Source organism: Macaca mulatta, chromosome 17, assembly GCF_049350105.2.
Source record: "Macaca mulatta isolate MMU2019108-1 chromosome 17, T2T-MMU8v2.0, whole genome shotgun sequence".
NCBI classification, from domain to species: Eukaryota; Metazoa; Chordata; class Mammalia; order Primates; family Cercopithecidae; genus Macaca; species Macaca mulatta.
In genome coordinates this window covers 7,065,206-7,086,844 of record NC_133422.1, presented here as the reverse complement: position 1 = coordinate 7,086,844, position 21,639 = coordinate 7,065,206, and the positions used below count along the sequence as shown (strand labels likewise).

At 49.4% G+C, this 21,639-nt stretch overlaps 1 long non-coding RNA gene across 1 annotated transcript; it reads right to left on the bottom strand.

The window, feature by feature from the left end:
* Nucleotides 1–4,862: 4,862 nt before the first annotated feature.
* On the bottom strand, nt 4,863–17,010 carry LOC144336310 (uncharacterized). The gene is made up of 3 exons (XR_013407955.1): nt 12,528–17,010; nt 10,795–10,945; nt 4,863–7,085 (listed from the first exon to the last, which is right to left on the bottom strand). It is a non-coding gene; the product is annotated as an uncharacterized LOC144336310 (long non-coding RNA).
* Nucleotides 17,011–21,639: the final 4,629 nt, after the last annotated feature.

The following is a 21,639-nucleotide window of genomic DNA, read 5'->3' as shown; positions in this document are numbered from 1 at the left end:
AAAGAAGATATACAGATGGCCAATAAGCACATGAAAAGATGTTCAATACCTCTAATCATAAGAAGAATGGAAATAAAAATGATAATGACATAAAACCACACACCTGTTGGGATGGCTACTAACAACAACAACAACAAAAACAAAAAACAAAAAACAAAAAACAGAAAATAGCAAGTGTTGGTGAGCATTTGGAGAACTTGGAATCTTTGTACACTGTTGGTGGGAACGGAAAAGGGTGCAGCTGCTATGGAAAACGGTATGGAGGTTTCTCAAACAATGAAAAATAGAACCACTATATGATTCAGAAATCCTACTTCTGGGTATATTTTCAAAGCAGGGTCTTAAAGAGATATTTGTACACCCATGTTCGTAGCAGCGTTGTTCACAATACCTAAAACATGGACGCAACCAATCCAAGTGCTCAACAATGAATGAATGGATAAAAGTCATTCAAAATTCAAAATGTGGTGTATGCATACAATGAAATATTACTCAGACCTAAAAGGAAAGAAATTCTGGCATAGGCTACAACATGATGAACCCTGAGGACATTATGGTAAGTGAAATAAGCCAGTCAAGAAAGGACAAAGACTGAACGACTCCACTTGTGTGAAGAAACTTGAGTAGTCAGATTCATAGAAGAGAGAATAGAATGGAGGCTGCCAGGGCTGGAGGGAGGAGAGGCTGAGGAGTGGTTTAATGGCTGCGGAGTTTTAGTTCTGCAAAGTGGAGAGAGTTCTGGAGATGGGTGGTAGTGATGGTTGCACAACAATGCGAACGTACTTAACGCCATAGAACTGTCCACTTAACAGTGGGTGAGACGATAACTTTTATGTAATATATATATTTTTTCAAAATAAGAAGTGGGGGAAAATACGGATAGTACAGGATTTGCTCTGTCATGGACTAGTTAACAATGGAGTTAGGATTTAAAGTCAGGTTTTTCCGATTCCAAAGCTATGCTGGACACACAGTGCATTGTGTCTGTTTGTGTGGCTCACAGGCGGCTTGATTGAATATTTTGCCACCGAGCGGCTCTGTGTGTGGCACGTGGCCCTGCGGTCCCTGGAAAGCAGCCACCTACAGATACGGGTGATGCTCCATGCAGAAAGACAGCAGGGGACCTCCAGGAAGGGCCTGAGGAGCTCCAGACAGAAACCATGGGGATGATGAGATGTGAGGTGAGCACGGAGATGGTGATAATGATGAGCATGGGCTCACATCTGCATTGCTCCATGACCCCAGAGGGGAGCGAGCGGAGGGGGACCCCCGGCCCTGGCTCGTGTGTGCAGCCCAGCCCCAGTGCCTCTGCTTCTGCTGCAGAGCAAGGCAGAAAGAAATTAGACTCTGGCTGGAAAAATTAAGCAAGTGAGATAGAACGAATCCCTAAGTACGCCTGGAAAATTCCACTGGCTAATTAGAAATGCTAAGGATGCTAACAGAGCAGACATAGACATAAAGTTCACAAATGTGGTGACATCTCTTTGTATTTAGATCTGAAACCTTGCTTTTCAGAGACACTGGGGTGGGGTGCAAGTCGCTTATAAATCATACCAGCCAACATGTAAGGACCGACTGTGTGCCAGGCCCTGAGATAAGCCCGTTCTGTGTAGCTCCCCTACCTTCCCTCGTTCTCAGGAGGTGGTGTTGTGGATTGCTGAGCCTTCTTCAGCTCAGTTCCTCCTTGGATTTCATGACATACCACAGAATCCTCTTGATAAATCACTTTTTTTTTTTTTGGCTCAAGCCAGTTCAAATGGGTTTCTGTTACTTTTGTTTGTTTGTTTTGAGGCAGGGTCTCACTTCTCACTCTGCCACCAAGGCTGGAGTGCAGTGGTGCAGTCACGGCTCACTGCAGCCTCCACCTCCTAGACCCAAGTGATCCTCCTGCCTCAGCCTCCTGAGTAGTTGGGACCACACGTGTGTGCCACCACACTCAGCTAATTAAAAAAAATTGTAGAGATGAGGTCTCGTCATATTGCCCAGGCTGTTCCTGAACTCCTGAACTCAAGTGACCTTCCCATCCTGACCTCCCAAAGTGCTGGGATGACAGGCATGAGCCACCGTGCCCAGCTGGGTTTCTGTTACTTTTAACCAAGAGTCTGTGACTGAAGTGGCTGTACCCATTTTATAGATGATGAAACTGAGGCCTGGAAAAATTAAATGATATTTCCAAAGCTAGCAAATGATGGCACCACTCCAAGTCTTTTTGGCACCAAAGTCATGCCCCTCGGCCATGCTGTCTTAGGCTCAAGTGCTGTCTCAGTCCCAGGTGCTGTCTTAGGTGGGTAAAGGCACCTCACCTGGCGGGCAGGTGAGCAAACATCGCCACTGGTCTAAGTGGAAAATAGAGGGAAGAACTGGGCAGAGAGGTGAGGCTGTGACTGAACAGGCCTGCAGGGACAGCTTTAGCCAGGGGGTGCAGGTACAGGAGGACCAGTAGGGAAATGCTTACCTGAGCTTCTCCGACAGAGGCCTTCATCCCCTGGCATGCTCAGAACATTAACAATCAGCCCTGCCCCTTCAGCCCCAAGAGGAGACTCTCATTCTGGGTTATTAAATCACAAGCACTGGCACAGGGCTTGGCGATGCAGGCTTTTGAAAGAAGTGGGATTCAAAATCAATATCTCATTTTGAAAACCATTAGCTTAAAGGCAGTCTTGGCTGGAAAGCCCTGGGATAGATTTTGATCTCCTACCTTCCTGGTCCCTGCCCTGCCCCAGTCACACACCTGCACCTGCTCCCACATACCTGGTCATCAGAACCCCTGTCTGCTGAGGAAAAAATGTCCCTGCGGAGGGACCAACGACTTATCCCAGGCGCTTTCCCAAGCATGTAGGTGCTGCTTTGGAACAGAGTAGTCTCCATGTGAGTTGTTTGCACCCCCAATCCCTCCCTGCATGTCGGGATCACCAACAGGGCTCTGTGGCTGGGAGGACTCCTAGCAAGAGCTGCATTAGGCAGCCCTGGCCTTGGGAGGCTTTTCCACGAATTGAAGGATACTCTGTGGGATTGTGGACATGTCTGCTCTGCCAAAGGAAGCCTGCCTTGCCTATTTTACCTTTTTAAAGACAGCAAGCCGTGTATCTGGATATAGACAGAACACTTTTCTACTGGTTGTTGCGCTCTCTCTCTCTCTCTCTCTCTCTCTTTCCAGGCTGGAGTGCAGTGGCACGATCTTGGCTCACTGCAACCACTGCCTTCCAGGTTCAAGTGATTCTCCTGCCTCAGCCTCCCGAGTAGCTGGGACTACAGGCACGTGCCACCATGCCTGGCTAATTTTTGTATTTTTAGTAGAGATGGGCTTTCACCATGTTGGTCAGGCTGGTCTTAAACTCCTGACCTCAGGGGATCCGCCCACCTCAGCCTCCCAAAGTGCTGGGATGAGCACTTTGGGGTGCTCCACCGCACCTGGCCTGGCTGTTGTTTTCAAAGAGTATGCTGAGGCTGGCTGGAGCAAAGGGAAGTTAATACCTCCTCCTGTCTTTTTACCTGGGCCACGGACCCGAAAGCAGAGGCCGTCAGGAGAGAGAAACCTCATGCGGGGGTGAAGCAGGTGGCTGTGTCTGGGCCCCTCCTGTCTCTCTGGCCTCAGTGGATGAACTAGCATCACCCAGGGACTTACCCTTTCCTGGGCAGGTGTGGATCACCACTGCATCCCCTTTGGCATTCTGAGAGAAACCCTGGTCTGTTCTTAAAACACAAGGACTTAAAGATATTATGGAACCATTATAATATTGCAGAGAAACAGCAGTAACGGAGGCCCCATATTTATGGAAAACAGTATGGAGATTTCTCAGAGAAGTGGAAATAGGATTGGCATTTGTTTCTGCTGCCCCATCCAAGGAGACAGGGTCCAGGGACGGCACTGCTAGCCTGTGCTCTGCTCCCCGTCTTGCCTAGGGAGAGCCACAGTGCAGAGGTAACTGGGGTCCTGTGCGTCATCAGGCTCTGACAGGCAGGGTACCCATTTCATAGGATCACTCGTGCCTCCTGGTCCTTGAAACATCAGTCCATCCTTGCAGAGTACAAGTGAAGATTCCACGACCAGAGGAGGAGGGGATTGATCCTGTGCCCGGTCTTTGACTTGCGCAATGAGCAAAGAGCTGTGACCAGGCCTAACCAGGTCTCCTGACTCAACAGCATGACTGGGTTCAGAGCGCTTTGCCGGAGCTAGGTCCTTGCTATCCAGAGGGATCTTGGTCAACTGGACAGAGGTTGGGGGATGGGAGGCTGGAGAGGGGCTGGGGCAGGGCAGAAGGGAAGGAGACCCTGGCTCGTCCGCTTGAGGTCTTGTTTATGTAACTCAGTGGACGATGGCCTGGGCTGAGCTAGGCTGGTTTGACAAAACCACTGGCCCTGGTTTCTTTCCTCTCACTCTAACTTTGTCATCTAGCAAAAAGGGGAATGACTTTAGAGGAATGTGGAAACTAGAATAGAAACAAGGTTCAAGGCTGGGGAGAGTGATTGTGCAAATTAACGCTCCAGTGTTGTGGAGGAGCTGGGAGTGGGGAGGAGGCTGCCGGGGCTGGCGTGTTTCCAGGCCTTTTCCATTCACTTTGGTGCCGGTTTCACTCTGGCCCTGCCTACATTACAGGAGAAAACGGAGCGACTTCCTCCTCTCTTGGACCCAGTGGATTGTAAACTTGTGCTCCTACGTGACATTTCTCCAGAAAGGGCTGGGTACACCATAGTGGGACAGGGTCCCGGGAGACCCCAGGATGGAGCTCTGCCCAGTTACTGAAGCACCAATAGGCTGGTTCTTCCATCTACCGGCCTCAGTTTCCACACCTGTGAAAGGATGCCACTACCAATTGTCTTACTCTCTCACAGGACAGTGGTGAAGACCAAGGGTCATTATGAGTGGACAAGTGCTCTCTTATGCATTTATTTATCTACATCGTCCCCAAAGTCACTGACAGAAATACAAACAGGATCCAAAAGGTAAACAAACAAATAAGAACATTGGAGTCGGCCGGGCGCGGTGCTCACGCCTGTAATCCCAGCACTTTGGGAGGCTGAGGTGAGCGGATCATGAGGTCAGGAGATCGAGACCATTCTGGCTAACACGGTGAAAACCCGTCTCTACTAAAAATACAAAAAAATTTAGCCGGTCTTTGTGGCGGGTGCCTGTAGTCCCAGCTACTTGGGAGGCTGAGGCAGAAGAATGGCGTGAACCCGGGAGGCGGAGCTTGCAGTGAGCCAAGATGGCACCACTCACTCCAGCCTGGGCCACAGAACGAGACTCCGTCTTAAAAACAAACAAACAAAAAACCACTGGAGTCATGGAAAACGTGAGCAGGAAAATGTGATGGGATGTGGTGAGGTTGGTGGCCAGGAGTGCTGCCCATGGCCCTGCACAGAAGGTGGAGTGACCGGCGTGTGAGGGTGTGGTGGGAGGGGACAGGGACAGGGACACAGGGAGGCCTGTGTGGAGGATTGGTGGTGGTCGGCTGCTGGCAGAGGCAGGGGCTGGAGGAGACAAGGAGGATGCTTAGAGTTTTCCAGCTTGGACAATTGGGAGCAGCAGAGCAGGAGCCGGGGCGCGGAGCGACTGTGAGTTCATCGGGAGTGTGGCGGCTGAGGTGGTTCTCACATTCCCATGGAGACCCTGCGGGGTGTGGAGGCTTAACAGATAGGTCTGGACTGCAGGTGCGAATTTTCCAGTTATTGAGAACTGAAGCGATGTGGGATGGATGAGGTCAGGTGAGGTGAGCAGAAGACAAGAGAAGAGGAGCCAGGTGGGGCTGACGTTCGTTCCAGAGGAGAAGTGGCTGGGGGCTGGTGAGAGATGAGTGGCTCCAGGAAGCTGCAGGGGCTCACGGCTGGGGTGGGGGGCCCGTGCCGTGTTCTCCTGGTCCCGTCATGCCCCTCCTGCCATGTGTGTTCCCAGCAATAACGGCGGGGTCTCTGGAGTTGTGCAGAAGCCTCTGAGCTGGCTTACTGCCCAAATCGAATCCATGCTTTCCTTGTTACAGTGGTTGATAAGGAATGTAAATCCGGTGCCTTAGAGATCCCAGCAGCCTGCCACAGAGCGAGTCTTTCCATTGCAAGCTCATTTCCAAGACAAGGTGGGATGCACAGGGAGAGGGAAGGGGACAGTCTGCCCCAGCAAGAAGCGGGGTCCTCCTGGTTTGCAGACCCTTCACAGTGTGGGCGTGGAAGGAGCCTCACGTGTCAAGCCTGGAGACTCAACTCTGGGAGTGGAGCGTTATTGACGAGGTGCTCTGGGCCAGAGCTCTCAGTCTCGCACTGTTGACTCTCAGAGTTGGATTGTTTGTTTGGGGGGCTGTCCTGAGCTCTGTGGGATGTTCAGCAGCCTCCCTGGCCTTGGCCCACTTGACGCCAGTAGCACCCCTACCCCCAACTGGTGACAACCAAAAATGTCTCCAGACATTGCCAGATGTCCTGGGGGGAGGAGGAGCAAAATTGCTCCTGGCCGAGACCTGCTGACATAGAGTGGAGAGAGAGAATGGCCTTTCTTCCCCGCTCCTGACCCTGCTCCTCGCCCAGGCTTCTGTTGCTGCCACTCTGTCTTCTGGAAACAGTTTGCATCCTGTTACTCCCCGGCTCAGAATCGTCGGTGGTTCCTCAAGGTCTGCAGATTGGAGCACAAGCTCCCGGGTGCACCGCCTCCTGTCTGCACCGCCTCCTCTTCCGCTGAGTCTGCCAAGCCTCACTCAGGGCACGCTGGGGCCACTATCCGATGGAGGCTCTCTGGGGTGGCCAGGCCCACCTGTGGTGCTCCCTTCAGAGATCTGGGTCACTTACTCCATTGGCTCATTCATTCTCCACACACTGTGTGCCCCAGCTCCCAGCACGGTACGCCCCATATTTGTAAAAAACATCAGAGAACCGAGGACAAGAGAGGCAGAGCCCAAAGGCAATGATAATCCAGGGTGGCAGAAATGGAATCAAGAGCGTTTTGGTAAATGAAGCGCAGACTGATGTGAAGTTCTGAACGGAGAGTACAGATGCCGTGAGTGGAATTTGTGAGAAAGCCAGGAACACACACAGACATTTTCATTTGCAAGAATTTGGAAAGGGATGTGGTTCACATACAAACACCTCACAGGATACCTCTCCTAGGAAAGTACACAGAAGTGTTATTATTCATTTTTATATCCACTGCTCTAGCAATATGTATGAGCTTTTTGATGGCAGATAACAGCATTTAAGGCAACCATTTGTCCCCCTTATAACGACAACAATAGTATCGGTAAGCCTTCACGGAGTACTTCGTATGTAGCAGGCACTGTCGGAACAGCACTCGGATCTGTAGGATAGCCAGTGTTATGGTTTTACACTTGAGGGAACTGGGGCACAGAGAGGTTACAGCATCCAAGATCATACACCAGGATCATACGGTGGCAGAGCAGGAATTCAAACCCAGTGCTTGGCACATGGCACGTGCTCAGTAAATGCTTGTTGAGTGAATGGATGCCTAAATAAACACCTTGTGCTTTCAAAGCTCTGCACCCATACTCTCCTTACTGAACTCTCATCTTTTAAGGTCAAAGGTCGCCCCTTCTCTGAGGCTGCCTCCTATTCTGCCCCTGCACGTGACTCTGCCCACAGCCCTTTGGGTCTCAGCCAGAAGGTTCGTTCCATTTCGTGTGATAACTCAATGAGCCATGCACACACCCCACCCGAGGGTGTGGATGGGAATATCTTCGCATCTCTTTAAGTGCTTTGGGCTAGTAGGTGCTTAATACATGATCACTGACTTGAACTACATTGAAGTTGTAATAGAAGCCAAGATTTTTACTGGCAGATGTTAACAGCAGCTAGAACCCAAAGGCCATCAGAAATGGGGCCAAAGAGGCAGTGACCTGGTATCTGATGAGCAGTTGGGAGGAGCAGAGAGGATCGGGATCAGAGGCCTGACAAGGTACCAAGAGGACAGAAGATCGAAACTTTCTTCGGGAGTAAGGCAAAGAAGGCCTAATTTGTCGAATTAGTGGAGGTGGGTTCAGCTCCATATTTAATCTGCATCTGAAATTTGTGTTTCCATTAACAGTCACTCTGGTGGCAACCACAGTTCATGAGCTCAGGACCAAGAGCAGAGGCTGAGATGTTTTAATATGGTTTTTAGTAAGGTTTCATGTTGGTTAAAAATTGTAATAAGGTTTTTAATAATGTTAGATGTTGGTTAAAAATTCATGAGTGGATTGTGTTTTGCACTGTTCTAAGTTCTTTACAAATGGTAGCTGTTTCATCATCATCAGCAGCAGCATTGTCATCCCCTTTCGCAGATGAAAAAACTGAGATCTACAGTGAGGCTGAGTCACTTGCCCAAGGCCACACAGCTTGAAGTGGCAGAACCGGGCAGGGAGCCCATAATTCTGGCGTTGGAGCCTCTGCTTGTAACTGTGATACTTTGCTCAGAGAGATCGCCCGTCTCTGGAATCTGTGTTTCCCTGGTCGCAGCAGCTGATAATGAAACGGGAACTTGCTGCCTTAGAGGTGTCATCTGCCCTACAGAGAACTAGTCTCTAACTGCAAACTTATTTCAAGGACCAGGCAGGACCCACAGGGAGAGGGAACGAAGGCCGGTTCTCCTGGACTTACCCTGCAGCATGTCATAGGTGCTGAATGAGCCTCACGGGTAAAGCTGCTGCCCCCTGGGTCTGGGTTTCATGGCCTGGGCATCAGCATCGTGAGTTCTTAGGAAGCCGAGGATGAGCTGTGTCCCTGGACTTACTTGTTAGGGATATCCAAGGGTTTGCTAAGTGTATTTGCTCTGAAGGGGCAAAGTGTGAAGGAAGAAAGGGAAAAGGGTTGGAAGTGGGAGGTGGGCTGAGCACAGACACGTGAGATTTGAAGAGGAAAATAGGAAAGGATCTTCCTTATAAATATTGCAGCCTTGAGCTGAGATCTTAAGTGACATACCTCAGATCTGAATATTTAATTTGATCAGCGTTTTGGTTGAATAACATCCTTTTTCTTAATCCTCTCTGGGAATCCTTGAGATGGAACCAGTGCACAATCAATTAAGAAGTGGATGACTGCTTTTCACGGCCATGCCAACAGTGAGTCCACACATCCAGGCTTGGGCAAGTTAGACCCAGGGGCTCGCCCCTACAGGATGCAGTCTGCTTTTTGCGGTTGGTGCACTTTCAAACCACATGGGATCTTCATTGAAAACATAGACAGGCTGCGGTGCTAGGTGAGGGGCTTAGGCCACCAACCACCACGGACCCCTGTGTCTTATGCCTTGCTAGACAATTCCTGCTCCCATCGCCATAGTTACTAGACAGACTCGATGTGCTGTAACTGTGAGTAAATTGAACCTCTTTAAGCCTCAGGTTTTTAATCTGTAAAATGGGAATAATTATAATACCTGCCTCATGGAGTTGTGAAAATTAAGAGAGAATGCATACCGCGCTTCTCCCAGGGCCAGGCACGAGGACATGTTCAGTATGTGGTCTCTAGTAATGATGATGGCTAAGGAAACACAGATCACAGGATCCTGGTCCTCGCTGTGCAAGGAGCTGGGGAAAATGGAGAAACAAAACCTAAAACGCTTTGGTGTCTCAACTGCCCATGTAGCAGTTAATTGTGTAGTGTCGGATTTTGAGTGGTATCCCTTACATGTTAGCTTGCTGGTACATGTGGAAGACAACAGAAGCAGCGGGTATTTGTTGAAATTCTTCTGTGTGCCAAGCACAGCCATCCATGCAGGAGACCCGGTAGTCTATAAGGTTTGGTCTTGGTGCTCAAGGAAATTATAGGTGAGTAGGGAATTCATAGCTAGAAGGCAGAGACCCTGAATCAGGGGCACGTCATACTTTCCAACACCAAGCCACAGTCCGGAGTATAGAACCTCAATAAATATTTTCTGACGCTACAGTGAAGGCAGTGCCTCAGTGAGTTTGGGTATCTCTCATTGCAAAAGGCCTCAGAAGTGGCCGGGCATGGTGGCTCATCCCTGTAATACCAGCATTTTGGGAAGCTGAGGCGGGCGGATCACCTGAGGTCAGGAGTTCGAGACCAGCCTGGCCAACATAGCGAAACCCTGTCTCTCCTAAAAATACAAAAATTAGCTGTGCATGGTAGTGGGTGCCTATAATCCCAGCTACTTGGAAGGCTGGGGCAGGAGAATCACTTGAACCTGGGAGGCGGAGGTTGCAGTGAGCCAAGACTGCACCACTGTACTCTAGTCTGGGTGACAAAGCAAGACTGTCTCAAAAAAAAAAAAAAAAAAAAAGAAAAAATGTTTTAAAAAATTAAAAAGGCTCAAACGCATCACATCCCAAGCTACGCAATTTTTCTAACTTAGCAGAAAGAAGTACCTATATTGAAATAAATAACTGGAAATCAGAAAAGAAGCCTATCTTTCTTGAGTTCTAATATCTATGTAAGATAGATAGCCTGGGGTTAAGAGAGAAAAAGAAAAAAGTTGAGAAAAAGAGCTGTGATTCCTACAAGACTTTTTGCTCATTCAACTGTTGGAGTAACAACAGAGGTGTGCCTAATTTGACGATGCTGCCACACCTTCTCTGAGTTCCATGTTTCTTATTGAATTTTGGCTCAGAGAGGCTATTCACCAGCTGGGCCGTGGTGCCTCACAGAGATAGGTTGTCTTTGCCTGACATCTACTGGTCAGACTGGTAGCTACATGTCCATTACATGTTTTCTAACTTGAAACACCCACAGCGTCCACAATTGTTTTTGATATTACAAGTTGCGATTCTCCCCTGACGTAAGATTCTACTCTTATGTCTAAGCATTCTCTTCCTTGGATTCTGACAATTAGGAAGACTCACCCTCTCCTCTCTTCTCCTTACTTACCACTGGTCTTCCTTTTCAGCCTGTGAAACATCTTTTCAGTTGGGCGCAGTGGCTTACACCTGTAATTCCAGCATTTTGGGAGGCTGAGGTGGGTGGGTTGCTTGAGCTCAGGAATTCAACACCAGCCCGGGCAACATGGCAAAACCTGTCACTACAAAAAAAAAAAAAAAAAAAAAAAAAACAAATTAGCTGGGTGTGGTGGCATACATCTGTACTCCCAGCTACTCGAGGATGGCTTCAGTCTGGGAGTGGAGGCTGCAGTGAGCTGAGATTGAGCCACTGGATTCCAGCCTAGGTGACAGAGCCAGACCCTATCTCAAAAAAAAAAAAAAAAAAAAAAAAAAAAAAAAAAAAAAAGGCCGGGCATGTGGTTCACGCCTGTAATCCCAGCACTTTGGGAGGCCGAGGTGGGAGGATTGCTTGGGCCCAGGAGTTTGTGACCAGCCTGGGCCATATAGTGAGACCTCATCTCTACAGATAAATAAATATTTTAAAAAAGAAACATCTTTTCACTTTTTTTTTTTTTGTACTTTATTATCTCTTGAACTCATTTCCTAGCCAGTGTCCAATGGTGGCACTTCTCCATGCTGGTTAACAGCCCAGAACAGAGCATAGTCTTGACACCATCTAAGGCCCGAATACAATATTTCCATCAGACTCTAGAGCCCATTTGGTTTCTTGCCAGTGATGAAACTCCTTCAGGGAGGGCATTTCCAAAAAGGCTTCCAGGAGCCTGCGGCAATGTCTCACATTCCTGGAGGGGTGGCCAAGCCTTATTTTAAACAGGATCCTCACCAGAGCCTTTGGGTAGTGGGAGCACCATCCATGTGCAGGGAGGGTGGACGCACTGATTTCCTCCAGAGCAGCATGGATGAGTGGAACCAACGTTCCCATCTTCAGCAAATCACAGAGTGAGGGCAAGTTCCCATGTTGATTTGAATGGAGAAGGAGTCGGGGGAACAGGACAACAAGAGTGAGACTACACAAGGACCGGCCCTCACCATTAAAACTCATCAGCCGTCAAGGAAGAGAATAAATCGTAGCTTCACACACCATTATGGATGACTGTCGCAGACAAAAGGTGCAGTGGGAAAGGCGAGACGCATAAGAGTAACTGGTGTGTGATTCCATTGCTATAAAGTTCAAAACCAGGTAGCACAAACCCGTGGAGGGAGTCAGGATGGTGCCACGTCTTCCAGTCAAGTGGCAGGATGGGGTTGACTGGACTCAGGGAGAGAGCATGAGGGGACCCCTAGGGAATTGGAAATGCCTATATTGTGACCTGGCTGCTGGTCACACTGATGTGTGCAGATAATAACATTCTCTTAAGGTTTATGCACTTTATTATGTATAAATTACACCAAAAATTTAAAAAAGAATAAAACCAAAACCCAAAGTCATCATCATCACCAAAAATCATCATTGCCTGACCATTTGCTGAGAGCACAGGGCAAAGTGACCGGCACACCCTGGAAGCTGAACTCTGCTGGAAGGCCAGTTGGGCTGATCCCATATGCACGAGGGCTGGGCTGGAGTTTGGGTGGATGGGAGGTGGGGAGGGGGACAGTTATCAAGCCATCTCATTCTAGTCCTTTACTTTTAAATCAATTATAATGTTTTCTCACAGTCATCACTTTTTAAATGACAATAATCGTATCAGCCAGCATGTGACTGCCTTCCGGTTTCAGGGTTTTCTACCTCCATGGCAGTCAAGCTCCCTGGAGGGGCCTCACCTTCAGGAAGCACCTTGACCCTCATTCACAGCAGGAGGGGGACGAGAAAGCTCTGCTCAGAACCTGAGATCCTCCCAGACTCCAGTGACATAGCTTCTGGTTTCATGTGGATCTCTGAGAAAACTGGCCCCAGGAATTTTCAGTTGGCTGCATTCTGCTTTCCGGGGATTGGAAGGCCTTGCAGCTGCCGTGGAATGCTCTTGGGCTGCCCAGGCCTGAGGGCCAAGCAGGCCAAGTTAGGTAAGGAAGACGCTGATTAAACAGTCATTTGTAACCTGCAGATGGGTAGTGTAAACGTCCCTTCCCCGGCGTGCTGGCCACATAACTCTGCTGTTGCGAAAGTTATGAGCTTTTTATTGGTGCTCCAGCGTGACATGCTGAACGGCCATAGTGCTTACTCATTTCGAGTTATCAGCGAGCTGCAATGTTTCAAACTGCCAGTGGACAGTCAGAGATAAACTTGGGCCGGCTTCAGACTGAGTGGCGCCCGGGACGTATTGCACGTGTTGTGTGTTTTCTTTCTTTCTTTTTTTTTCTTCACCGTGGGATGACATATTATTTTTTGACCTGAATATGTTTATGTAAGGTCCAGAACAACAATTCCCTGAATCCAAGGGTAATGAACCCTACTGACATGCTGCCCCTTTCTCTTTTCTTTGTGCTTTTTTCTTCTTTATATTTGAGGCCCAAAGTGGCAACAACAGAAAAAAGTCACAAGAGGAACAGTCCAGGTTTTGGGAAGACAATCCTGGGAGAAGAGCCCAAGGAGGGCCGGCATGCACGCATCTATTTTCCACTGACGCTGTGCATGGCGTCTACACACAGCTTAGGCCCTGACATCAGTGTGAAAGGCAAAAATCACGTCCTCATTTCAGTTACCTCTAAAATTCCCTTAAATCCCCCGTGAAGCACAGTGAGATGGTTTTGGGTAAACAATTCTGCAGAATAATTCTGTACATGTAAGTTTGGCAACCACTAAACTCTAGGGAAAGATATTTTGTATGGCGATATTGGGGCCTTATATAAGAAAACTGTCAATCTCTAGTTGTGCATAGGATGGAGGTGAAGAATTCTAAAATATCCCTTTTCGTCAATAGAGACCTCCCCATCTTATAAGAGTCAATTTCTATAACTTTATTTATTTATTTATTTACTTAATTATTTTACACAGGGTCTTGTTCTGTTGCCCAGGCTGTAATGCAGTGGCATAATCTTGGCTCACTGCAACCTCCACCTCCTGGATTCAAGCGATTCTCCTGCCTCAGCCTCCTGAGTAGCTGGGATTAAAAGCGTGTACCACAACACCCGGCTAATTTTTGTATTTTTTTTTTTTTTTAGTAGAGACGATTACACCGTGTTGGCCAGGCTGGTCTCGAAATCCTGACATCAGGGGATCTGCCCACCTCAGCCTCCCAAAATGCTGGGATTACAGGCACGAGCCACCACACCTGGCCAACTTGTATAACTTTAACACTTGATAATAGATTTGTTATTGTGAGGAGTGAGGACTTCAGTCCCCCATAGGTTAACTGTGCGCATGATGTCACCACCAAGGGAGGGCTTTGAATATAGGCTACTAACGACACCTTTGGAAACTTTACATTTTTTGATGCCATCAACAAGACTGATTCGAGCTCTGTAGACAGTCAGTATCCTTTTCTTATATGAAAACCTCTGTCCCCTTCCCCATCAAATACCAGACACAGAGCCTGGGTGGCTCCCATCACAGACCACCTCAGCCAGCAAGTGTGGGGGTGGGGGATAAAACCTACCTACTCACGCTTCCTTTGTACCTCTACCACCAGACCATTTCCTGATGGCATTTCTGCTTCTTCAGGCGTCTCCCTGAAAACCAGATTCCACAGCAGACTTCCAGGCACTGTAGAAGGTCTGCATAGTTGGACCCTTTGGGGTTCCTCCATTTTACTTAAGGTGGCGGAGAGGGCCAGGCACTGTGGCTCATGTTTGTAATCCCAGCACTTTGGGAGGCTAAGGTGGGTGGATCCCTTGAGCCCAGGAGTTTGAGACCAGCCTGGGCAACATGGCAAAACCCTGTCCCTATAAAAAATACAAAAATTAGGCAGGCATGTTATGGTGGTGCATGCCTGTTGTCCCAGCTACTCAGGAGGCTGGGACAGGAGGATCACTTGAGGCCAGAAGGTTGAGGCTGCAGTGGACTATGATCACACCACTGCACTGCAGCCTGGGTGACAGAGAAAGACCTTCTCTCAACAACAACAACAAAACCGACTGGATGGCGTGTGAGTGTGTTTTGTGCAAACCAACAGATATAAAACATAAACAATGCAGTCTAAGTTGCTGGAACAAGGCCAAGCAGCGCCCTACCAACCAGGGAGGAGAGCTGCTTGTGACATGACCGCCTGCTGGCCCCAGAGTCCCCTTGCCACCCCTGAAGGGCTACGACTCCCAGAAGCACAGGTAACATAGTCACGTGACTGCCAGGTTGATGCAGGGACAGATGGCTGAGCGGCTTTCTACCTCTGCAGCTTTAGCTAAATTATGGAGGCTGAGATATGCAGAGAAACATCTTCAGGAAATACACACAGGAGGTGCAATAAAACACTTCTGGGGCTATGTGTGTTCTGTTTATTTAGCAGTTTGTGAGGTGAAAAACACATCAGAGTAAACCACTTTTCCTCCAGACTTTTATCGCATTCCATGTTATGACTATCTTTGGGTTTTAGAACACTCAGCTTGTTTCCCTTGAACACAATTTAAATTAGAAGCTGGGCGGGGAGGAGATCTTTGCAGAAAAAACTGTGCTTATAAATCGAGTGCCGACCACCGCTGCTGCAGGATTTGTTGTTCCTGCCCCAGAGGTGGCCTGTGTGGACTCCCTCCTAGAAAGGACTCTGCAGTATCCCTCAGCATGCCACCTTCCAGACACTGGGGATGGCCAGCAGTAGCAGCTGGAGCAGCTGAGAGCAACAGAGAGGGAGCACCAACCACGCAGCGGGGGGGCCCGGGACTCAGACACCTGAGTTCCGAACTCTCCTGTCTCACCGCCCTGCTGGTCACCTCTTCCCAGCCATCGCCTGCCCCCACTTCTGATTGCTCAAGAAAGGATGCTGCTGATGGCTTCTAGAGAGAAAATAAGAAGGCTGATGAGGGGACCCGAATCGCCCGCCTCTGTCTTTGTTTTCTCCCCTTTCTCAAGTGCCTGGGGTGAGGCATGGGGGAGGGACTAGAGATCGAAGAGAAGGAGAAAGTTCTAGAAGGCTGCCTTCCTAACGGGAACGTGGCTGCTGGTCAGAAAAATGAGCAAGCCCAGGCAGTCTGGGAGATGGGTGAATGGGTCGTGGCGTCCTCTGCAGAGCACACTCCGAAAGCTGCTCCCAACTGTGACAGAGCCCTGCAGGGACTGCTGGCCGTTGCCTGGCTGGGGACAGGGCCTTCCTGGATGTCGGACTGGCTCTGCTCATCCCTCGGTGAGCCAACATTCACTGCTTCTGGTCGGGAGGAGTTCGGCCCCAAGTCTTGGAGAGAGCTCTATTTCTTCAGCCTCTGCCACTCCCATGTCATAGGGATTCGATCACAGTTACAGGATCCTGAAAGGGAGACTTAGGGCTAGTGTGGCTCAGAGACTGGCACAGTCTTCCCAGTGCCAGGTCAGAGGATGGCGCACGACGTGCCCTCTGCAGAGAGCCGGTGTCAGGCAACTGCACTTTGTGACAGCCCGACCAGTAATGTGGACATTGACCCGGCCCATAGCCAACAGCCCACCTGTGGGGAGCTTCCACTGGCAGAAGGCAGTGGCAGCTTGGGGCGACACTCGGGGCTCTACCACACTGGTGGCACGAGTCATGGGAAAGAGAAGAAGGAGCATGGACACCCTGTCACAAAGCTCAGTATCTCTTGATTAGAACCCAGCCCTCTGGAGGCAGCAGAAACCACCAACCATCTTCTATTTTAAAATATGTTGTTAGAAACTTCAGGCATCCACCAATGTGCTCAAACCTGGCTCTGCACCTGCAAAATTGTTTTGCATGGTCCTGAATAAATGAGGCTAGAGTTCTTTCCCTGGCACGTCCATGGGGCCCTCTCAACCCAGAAACTGTCCCCACTGACTGTCATGCCCTATTTAATGAAGGTCCTTCCAGTGTGATCTTCCTTCTGCTTCCTTCATCCTCTGCAAGCGAAAGACCATAAAGACTCAGGGTCTTTGGGAGTTAATTCAAGTGCCAAACACTATTGTAGATGAAACAGACAATAATGTGAAAATAAATAACAGTCACCTGTCACCTCGCCTTCCAGAGATAACCACTGCTCATATTTTCAGTGTCTATCCCACCCCCAGTCTTTTTCCTGTGCACACACATTTGTATTTTGACAGCAAGTAAAGAACCAGGGAGAGGTGGCCTCCCAGGCCATTCAGAAATGCAATTTAAACAACTAGGCATGGTGCACAAACTTTAGTGCTCGTGAGCATCACTTGGAGAGCTTGTAAAACACATTCCCAGACCCGACCCTCAGGAATTCCGCATTCCCTGGGTGCTGAGAGAGACAGGCCAGCCCATCCAGCCCAGACTCCTCAGAAAACCACTCGCACCTCCCGGCTCAGGCACCGTGGCTTCCTGACGAGGCCTTCACCTTAGATCATGCTTCAGCTGGGCCTTCAATGAAGTGCCTATCAGGATGAGGAGAAGGGAAAGAATGTTCCAGGTAATTGTTCAGGGCAAGGAGCCCTCTGAGGCTGTGGTCACTGGGTCCATGGTGGTAATTAAATAAAGTGTGTAAAATGCCAGATATAAGCTTCACCCATATTATGTGACCAGCAAACAAATCCTGTCAGCTCCCGGATCCACCAACGCCCCTTTTGATTTTTGGATTTTTTTCATCGTTAAAAATTCAAGCATAGGCTGGGCACAGTGGCTCATGCCTGTAATCCCAACACTTTTAGAAGCCGAGGTGAGAGGATTGCTTGAGGTCAGGAGTTGGAGAGCAACCAAGCCCCTGTCTCTACAATAAATGTTTTAATTAGCCAAGTATGGTGGTGTACACCTGTGGCCTTAGCTACTCCAGAGACTGAGGTGTGGGAGGATCACTTGAGCCCAGAAGTTCGAGGCTGCAGTGGGCTAGGATCACACCAATGCACTCCAGCCTGGGCAACAGAGTGAGACCTTATCACAAAAAAAAAAAAAAAAAAAAAAAAGGTCAAGCCAGACGAGTACAAGGAATATCCTTACACCCATCACCCAGATTCAACAATTGGCAGGACTCTGCCACCCAACCGCCTTTTACTGGCTCAGGTCTGGTCCAGAGGCCCAGAAACAGGGAGTAGAAGGAGAACCTCCAGGGAGATGCTGGGGAGAAAGGGGTGGTCCCCAACAGCAGCAGCCGGGGAGCCAAAGTGTGGGACAGCAGGAAGTGAGCTGCCAATGAAGCTTCCTGGGGATTAATGCATGAACCTGATTTTGAAATAAGCAAACTCAAATGCTTCTCTGACTCACCTATCCTGCCCATGGCCCTGTGGATAACAGGTTTTAAACGGGTCATTAAACCTACCCGTAACCTGGTAAACCTCGCCATGTTCATCTGCATGGATGCGTGGTCCTTGGCACCAATGACGTGATTGCTGGTGGAGCGTATCCACGGGGTGTACAGGTCCACAAACTCACTGGCATTGTTCTGTGTATTGAGGCCACACTAGGCACGAGCAGAGAAAGCTGTTTTGTTTTGTTCTCTGACTGTTAAAGCTTGCTTCACATGTTGGCGGTCTCTAACAGCCTGTTTATATTTAATGGCCGGACAGTCACTAGAAGGTTTACTGGAAGCTCTGGGCATTGTTGTGGACAGTTGTGCTCAGCTGGGGTGATTTTGCCCCTGGGAGGCATTTGGCAATGTCTGGAGACATTTTTGATTGTCACAACAGTCAAAGTGCTGCCGGCATCCAGTGGTAGAGACCAGGGATGTTGCTCAGCATCCTAGAATGCACAGGACAGTCCCACAACAAAGGAGTCGCCAGCCCCAGATGCATAGTGCCGGGCTGAGAAAGCCTGCCCTGGGGGGATCAGGTGAGCACCAGCCCTGTCCTTCATATCTGCTTCTTTTGAGTGGGTCGGTTTCCATCCTGAGGAGCCCATCCCTCACCAAACTTGGAAGGCAGAGTGTGTGGCCCCAGCATTCGGAAGCCAGGTGCACTCAGTAAGTAGACTTTCAGGCACACCCACTGTTTTCAGTGTGGAGTCTCTGATATCAGGAAAACAGTGCAGAGCTTCTCTGGGTCCATTTGCCCTGAAAACAACCTCCTGACATGTGTGAGGTGGGCAGGTGGAGTGACCAGGCCTGGGCTTGGGAAGAGGACCTAGTGTGGGAATGTGTGGGACATTGGAAGGAGGGTCATCTAGCTGCTCCTTATGCAGAATTCAAACAATCCTCCTGTTCTTAGCTCTGTTTTGTACTCCCACCTTCACTGACCCTGGGGACCTTCCATTCCTGAGCCTTCCTGAGCTGTTCACTGTGAGTAGATCTGCTTCCTGCAGGCAGCCAGGTGTCCACTCTCCCTGGCTGACATCTGTGACCTTGTGCTCTGTGTCTTCCAGCATGTTGTGGCTGGGCCCTTCCATGGCCTTCTCTGCACGTGCATGTCTGGATTTATTCCTTTGCTGTCATTTTAGTGAGGGTTGGGGAAGGAGTGGAGATAAACACGTGTTGAGTTTATCATCTCAAACCAGAAGTGGCATCCCTGTGTGCTGGAAAACTGTAGATTTCATTAAAAGCTCTGAAGTGTGTCTGGCTTCCGAGGAGGACACAGTCCTGGTGCTGGAGCTCTTCTGGCTTACCTAGAGGCAGGAACTGGGGGATGGCATCATATAGGAGGAAGAAGAGCTCTGGGACCTTCATCTTGTGGAGCCTCAATGTCCCTGTGTGGGAAATGTGTGCTCTCAGTCCTGCTGGTACAGATGGAATGAGGGGATGGGTGTAGAAGAGCCGCGAGCACTGCCGAGGGCTGTGGTTTATGATTGCCATTCTCCTGGTGGGAGTCATGACCATCATTTCCTTTAACTGTATGACCAAGGCAACATGTCATTTGGGCACTGTGACAGAATGTAACTCTCTGGTAGACAGGCTTGACCCAGCAAATGGGCATGAGTACCAACTGCCTCGTTTTCTTGCCAGAGGCCTCCAGTTTGGTTGGCAGAGTGGTGACCAGCTGACCAGTTGGACGGGGTTCTTTAATGTCACTGATGATGCAGCAGTGCAGAGCGGCAGTCCAGCACCAGGTACAGACTCCAGCAAATGACCAGGGATGGGGGAAGGCCGACCTGGGGTGACCCTGCAGCCCCTGCCCCATTGTCCACCCCCTATAGTAGAAGAAGCAGGCTCGCTCCAGTGGCTCAAAACTCCCTGCATTTTGGTATCCCACCTGGTTTCTTTAACTTGAGGATGAATGAATTTGAAGGATGAGGGATAGGACTCAACCGTAACCAAGTAGGGATTCGCTGGCCCCTTCTATTGGTGGGTAGGGTGGGGAGTCTTGGTCTCAAGCCTCCATTTAAGGGTGGGGACCAAATCTCTGTCCCTGCTGCAGGGATGTCAGTTATCAGCCAGCAAGTGTGTGTAGGTGTGTGTGGGGTGGGTGTCGGGCAGGGTATTTCATTCTCTGATTGGCCAAAGCCAACAGCATCACCCCAAAAAGAACTTTTGACTGGAGAGAATCGTGGATGTGGAATATTTGTGTAAATAAATAGTGAAGCCAGGCGCGGTGGCATGAACCTGTAACCCTAGCACTTTGGGAGGCCGAGGGGGGGCGGATCGCTTGAGTGCAGGAGTTCGAGACCAGATTGGGCAACATGGTGAAACCCCATCTCTACAAAAAGTACAAAAATTAACTGGGTGTGGAGACTGTTATTCCAAGTGAAGTAACTCAGGAATGGAAAACCAAACACTGCATGTTCTCACTCGTATGTGGGAGCTAAGCTCCCACATGAGCTTATGATGGATGCAAAAAGCATAAGAATGAGGATGCAAAAGCATAAGAATGACACAGTGGGCTGGGCATAGTGGCTAATGCCTGTAATTCCAGCATTTTGGGAGGCCGAGGTGGGTGGATCACCTGAGGTCAGAAGTTTGAGACTAGTCTGGCCAACATGGTGAAAACACATCTCTACTAAAATACAAAAATTATCTGGGCGTAGTGGGTGGCGCCTGTAATCCTAGCTTCTTGGGAGATTGAGGCACAAGAATCGCTTGAACCTGGGAGGCGGAGGTTACTGTGAGCTGAGATCGCACCACTGCACTCCAGCCTGGGCAACAGAGTGAGACTTTGTCTCAAAAACAAACAAACAAACAAACAAACAAACAGAATGACACAGTGGACTCTGGGGACTCAGAGGGAAAAGGAGGGAAGGGGATAAGGGTCAAAAGACCACAAATTGGGTACAGGGTGTACTTCTCAGGTGATGGGTGCACCAACATCTCACAAATCACCACCAAAAAACTTACACATGTAACCAAACACCACCTGTTCCCCAATAACGTGTGAAAATAAAAAAATTAAAACATTAAAAATAAAGAAATGCTTCTCAACAACATTAGATTCAGCCATAATCCCACACTTCTTTATGCTGCTATTTCTAAATCCTGCCCATCAATACCAAGTCCAGCTCTCAACAAAGTGAAAAAAGCCCTCCATGATCCTCAGTCCTGCTGCCTCCCTCGGGGCTCAGCAGGCGGCCTCCGGGCTCAGGCAGAACGTGGTGATTTGGCATCACCAGGCACAGGATCCCCGCAGGGTCGAGTCCCTGCACTCCTGGGTCTTTCCTTTTTCCTTGGCCTTGGGATCCCCAGCAAGCATTGCCATCGTTACCTGATTTTTGCCAGTTCCCGGCCCAAGTGATTACAAGGTTTTGCAACAAATGAAATGTGCTGTGTGATCTCTCATTGGGACCACAAAGGGGGTGAAGTGAGAAGTGGAGAAGCGGAGAGGGATTAGTCTGATTTATCAAAACCAGGAAGGGAGGATGCTACGGATGGCAGGTGCATTCCTGGTTTCTCCGTGTCCTGGGAAAGTGAGGTGGCCTGGAGCCTGGGGCCTGGGGTCTCAGCTAGGTTGTCAGGGTGTGACTGTGGACAAATCACTTAACTCTCC